This window comes from Myotis daubentonii, chromosome 11, assembly GCF_963259705.1.
Source record: "Myotis daubentonii chromosome 11, mMyoDau2.1, whole genome shotgun sequence".
Classification (NCBI taxonomy): domain Eukaryota; kingdom Metazoa; phylum Chordata; class Mammalia; order Chiroptera; family Vespertilionidae; genus Myotis; species Myotis daubentonii.
In genome coordinates this window covers 3,105,033-3,110,671 of record NC_081850.1, presented here as the reverse complement: position 1 = coordinate 3,110,671, position 5,639 = coordinate 3,105,033, and the positions used below count along the sequence as shown (strand labels likewise).

The following is a 5,639-nucleotide window of genomic DNA, read 5'->3' as shown; positions in this document are numbered from 1 at the left end:
GGAGAACTTCATATCTGGAAGCAGGCCCCAGAAGTTGCTGAAAACTTGCCATGCAGGGCCTCTGTGAGGCTTGTCCCATCACAGTCCAGCTCCAGGCCTAGGAGACAACAGTCAGGCCAATTATGAGGACATTGATGTAAATACTCAACACTGTCTTCCTCCAGCAGTTAGAATAGAATGCTTTGTGTTCAAGAATCAACACGCCAAAGAAAGAGACCCGTCTGCCAGAGAGCGCAGTGAGAAGAGGAGCGTGGCCTCCTCTGGGCCCCTCCAGGCCCCCAGGCCCTGGCCGGCGGTGTACTGGGGGGGCCCGGGGATGGGCAGTAGGCTCTGTCCTGCAGACTCAGAGCCCTCCGTGCGGGTGCCCACTGCCCAGGTCCAAGCTCGGAAGCGGCAGCGAACCTTGCTCTCCACCCCCAACCCCATCTCCGCGACCTGATGGCGGTGGCCTCCCTCAGGTGCTTCTTGTGCATGGCAGGATCTCCAGCCTGACCCTCCACGGCCTAAGCGGAGCCCCCGCCAAGCCACCGTGACCAGCCCCTGGAGGAGACCAGCCCCTGGGGCCGCCCTGCCTTGAGGGATGGGCATGGCGGGCGAGATGAATGGTGGCCACTGGAATGCGCAGAGGGAGGCCGTTAGGGCCTGGGAGGCCCAGAGGGGGGTCTGCGTGGACACAGCTCGCCCACCCTCAGGGCTGGAAGCGGCGCAGATGGGCGCCTGGGATGACTCCTCCGTCCCAGGGCGAGGAGACCTCACCTCGTCTGGACCACGATGGACAAAGGCCTTCATGGGCCGAAGGTGAGCAGAGCCCCATCCATGGCGGGTGGAGCGGTGAGCGGGCCTTCGCGCGGTTGGTCTTCGTTCTACTGCAAACCTTGATTTCGGAAGAGAAATGGCAGAAGAACAGGCTACATCTGGCTACTAGGAAGGGCCGCCACCCTTTGTGAAGATTTACTGGCCCTTTATAGGCGCCTGTGTCTATAATATGAACAAGCTGCTCTCAGCTTTCCCCCGACCTTTCAATAGAACTTTGCTCCATCTGGGCCTTCTGGAGGTGAAGAGGCTGCCACCGGATGGTAAAGTAGAGTCAGAAAATCACACGTCTTGCAAACGCCCACTTTAAAGGAATATATCAAAAGAAATGTCTTCTGGAAATATCTTTGAGTTGGAATTGTCAGACCACCTCTAGAAACGGCACGCGACACCCGGAGTGACACAGCCATGTTCCCCGTGGGCTAGAGGACCTGGAGAGAAGACCTGGGGAGGAAGAAAAGAAGGTTCTATGCCAGACTGGTCATATTTAGAAGACATTTTCATAGGATAACCATTGTTTTATGTGTGCATTTTATTCATCACTACTGTATAATAGTTGACAATGCCAAGTACTTTTTTGAAATACCTATCTTTCTATATGTTCTGAAGCGCCTGATCAAAGTAGAGGTAGTAAAAAAAGACATTTTAGTAAATAACTTGTTGAAATTCATATCAAATACTCTTATTTTGGGAAGTGGCCAAACCACGTCTTTGGCAGTACACATTTGTGCACTGGCTCAAGGGAGAAGGAAGGGCAAAGAGCTGGATGCCAGTGTGTTTCAAAAGGAGGCAGATTCACCATTGTCCTTTATGTTCATGCATTTAGTTTTCCTTAGCTGTGTATATAGTGTATATAATGGACAAATGAGTCCTAATTTACAACATCTAGTATTTCTAGATGTTAAAGACGTTGCCAGTGTATGACAAAAGTAGAGTTAGTAAACTAGTGCATTTTGTACATTTGTGCTAAAATTTCTAGGAAAGATTTTCTTCTGAATAGTTGAGCATTATAGCCTACATGGTTGGTGGAGGAGGGCAAGAAGGGAGAGATGGGCTTAGGCTACAATGTTCATCTTTCAAAGACACTTTCAGATTATAACTGTTAAATGTGTGCAGTTTATTCAAAACTGCTGTGTATATAGTGGACAAATTAAGTCCTTTTTTGAAACATCTAGTCCATCTAGATGTTTAGAAGTACCCAACGTATGTTAAATGTAGAGGTAGTAAAATATCACTTTTGTAAATATCTTTTTACTAAAATTCATAGGAAATACTGTCTTTTGGGAATGGAATTGTTAAACCACCTCTGTGAGCAATATAATATAGTCGATATTTGTTCAGTAGTTTGGAGGAGGTGGGAGGAAAAGAATTGCAAAAGGTAATATGCTAGTGTGTTCATATTTGGATATTTTCAGATAAAACCATTTTTATATGTTATGTGCATTTTGTTTTGCTGTGTATATAATGGACAAATAAGTCCTAAAATTGCAATAGCTAGTCTTTAGATGTTAAAGAAGTTGCCAGTATATGACAAAGTAGTAAAATTATCATATTTTGTACACTTTGTGTTGAAATTCATAGGAAAGCTTGTCTTGTGTAAATGACTTTTGGATATGAATTTGTTCAACCACCTCTAAATATTACACACACCTGTACTTGTCCACTGGATTGGTGGTGAAGAGAAGGGAGTGAGAGGGAATGGTTCAGGCCAACATGGTTATATTTAGTAATACCTCAGATTATAACCATTGTTAGTATGTGCAATATTAACAGTGCTGTGCACATAGTGAGCAAGTAAGAAATATATGAAATATCTAGTCTTTCTAGACATTTAGAAGTGCTTGATGTACTTAAAAGTAGAAGTAGTAGAATGCTTCTTGTAAATAGCTTTTAAAACCTGATAGAAAATACTGTCTTTAGAAATGGAATTGTTAAATCACCTCTCTGAACAGTGTACTCTATGTAATTGTTCACTACTAGGTTGAAGGAGGTGGGAGGGAGGAAATTGCAAAAAGATGTTTTGCTAGTGTGTAATAGAAAACTTTATCCTTTGCCGCTCTATATGTTACATGCTTTTCATTTACCTTTACTGTATATATTGTGAATATACTGGACAAATAGGTCCTAATTTATAATATCTAGTCTCTAGATATTAAAGAGGTTGCCAATGTATGACAAAAGTAGAGTTAGTAAACGAACACATTTTGTACACTTTGTGTTAAAATTCATAGAAAGGCTGTCTTCTGAAAAGGACTTTGGAAATCAAGTTGTGAAATCTACCTGTAAGTGACACATGTGCCTACTCAACCCGTTGAGTTGATGGTGGCCAGGAGGAAATGAAGGGCTCCAAACTAGAATGTTCCTATAAGGAAGACACTTTCAGGTATAACCATTGTTACATGTGTGTAGTTTATTCAACACTACTGTGTATATAGTGGACAAACTTAAGTCCTTATTTGAAACATCTAGTCTTTCTAGATGTTTAGAAGTGCACAAAGTATGTTAAAAGTAGAGGTAGTAAAATGACACATTTTGTATATATCCTTTTGTTAAAATTCATTTCAAATACTATGTTTTGGAAATGGGATGATCAAACCACCACTCTGAGCAGTACACATTATTATATTTGTACTGGTTCAGGGAGGAGGGAGAAGAAAGTGCAAAGGGCTTCATACCAGTATGTTTATAGTTAGGCAAGATTAACCTTCTTCCCTCGTGCCTGTGCATTGTGATTTACTTAGCTGTGTATACATTGTATGTGAAGGACAAACTGTTCTAATTTACAAAATCTAGCATTTCTAGATGTTACAGAGGTTGCCAGTGTATGACAGAAGTAGTTAGTAAACAAATACATGCTGTACAGTTTGTGTTAGATTCCTAAGAACTGTTTTGAAAACATGAGATGTAAAATCGTTAAAATCCTCTCTAAGCATTACAGATGCTTATTGTACTGTCCACTGTGTTGATAGAGATGAAAAGGGGAAGGGTTTTAGGCCAGAAAGTTCCTTCCTATTCAGAAGACACTTTTAGATTATAGCCTCTATGTGCAGTTTAATCAAATCTTTATTTGAGATGGCTAGTCTTTCTAGATGTTTGAAAGTGCACAACATATGTTAAAAGAGTTAAAGTAACACCCTTTAAGTATTTTTTCTGTTAATTTATAGGAATGGTGGTATTTGAGGAATGGAATTGTTAAATTTGATGTCTTGGAGAGTATGCTGACTGTTCACAAGGGAAGGGGGAGGGAAGGAAGTACAGAAAAAAAGGGTTCTGTGCCCATGAGTCTTTAGAGAAATTAAAATTATCTAACCATTGTTACATATGTGCATATTAGTAAATATTGCCGTGTATTCAAGGATAAAGCCTGAAGTATATAAAAAGTGGAGGTAGAAAAATAATCCCTTTATCACAGCCCTCTTGTTAGTTTTTAGGAAGGACTGTCGTCTGGGAGTGTCTTTGTTAAGCCACCTCTTGGAGCCAGGTGTTCTGTATTTAGTCACTGGCGCGGTGGAGGAGGAAGAAGAGGAAGCGTGAAGGGAAGGGCTCTTTGCTAATATCTCCATACCTAGAAGAAAGTTTTAGGTTATAACTATAGGTCTATGTGCATTGTTGTAAAGTTTCTGTGTTTATTGTGGACAAGGTTCTTAATTTTGCAACATTGGAGCCTTTTAGATGTCCTTAGGTGACAATGTCTGATAAAAAGTAGATCTAGTGAATTAACCAATTTGTAAATATCTTTTTGTTATAATTGTTAGAAAAGAGGCATCTTGGACATGGAGCTGTTGAACCATCTCAGAAATGGACATCAGGACTTGTTCATACCGAGGGGTGTGTGTGGATGTGTTCATACTCAGATTGTGGTGATAACCACTGATGTGCATGCATCTCTTTAGACTGCTATAGGAATATGTTGTTAAGTACTTCCATCAAAACTTGCCACCTTGCTAATATTTTAAAGTATAAATCATAATTCTCTTAGAAGCATTATACTTTGTGTACTCTTGCTTTGGGTCTCATTTTTAATGGAACATGAAGGGAACACATTATTTTAATTATAAATTTGTGAATATCTTTTATTTAGGGGTTTGTTGCTATTTTTGTCCTTTATGAAATTTTTGTCACCAAGTAAGGCAGGATTACATTTTCTTCCAGATTGAGTTGATATTGGGTATTCTTGCTTATCAAAATACTCATAGCTTTGGGACTTTGAAATGGTAAATATTCATGATGTGTGAGAAAGCATGATACATAACTGTACCATCTTAATTACATAAAAATGAAAGCTTAGTGTGTAGATACACAGGACTTAGAAGGACACGTCAGATTGTAAACTGCTTGTGATTATGGATGGCTAAGTTCTTTGGTTGTGTTTTTCAGTTTCCTATATATGCACATGTTAACTTTAAAAAAATAAATGTTACTTTAAAAGCTTAAAAAAAAAGAAAAGAAAAAGAAAGAGACCCACATGCTAAGAAGAAAACACTTCTCCCTTCCCCCACCACCAAATATGCTGACTTTCAGGAAAGGTAGGGAATATCTGACTTAGATACAAGCAAGATTATAAATAGTTCCTGTATTAAATAAGAGGAGCCCAAAGTAATAAGAGGGTAATAACACTAAATCACAGTAACAGAAAGACTCTGGGATGAAAGCATATATAACATGAGATGAATGAAGACATGAAGGGGATAAAATGAAAGAGCACATTTAGTGGCAGATGATATTAATGCAGATTGATAAAGGAAAAGACAATCTATAAGGAATAGGCGAATGCTTAGAAAGGGAGCAATAATGAAAATCGAATAAAGAAAACTCCCAATTCCAGG

The 5,639-nt window shown here is 40.0% G+C and overlaps 1 long non-coding RNA gene across 1 annotated transcript; it reads left to right on the top strand.

Annotated features, from left to right (window-relative positions):
• The first annotated feature begins 255 nt into the window (after nt 1–255).
• Nucleotides 256–5,269, top strand: LOC132211780 (uncharacterized). Its single transcript, XR_009447559.1, has 2 exons — nt 256–798; nt 4,569–5,269. It is a non-coding gene; the product is annotated as an uncharacterized LOC132211780 (long non-coding RNA).
• The last annotated feature ends 370 nt before the right edge of the window (nt 5,270–5,639 follow it).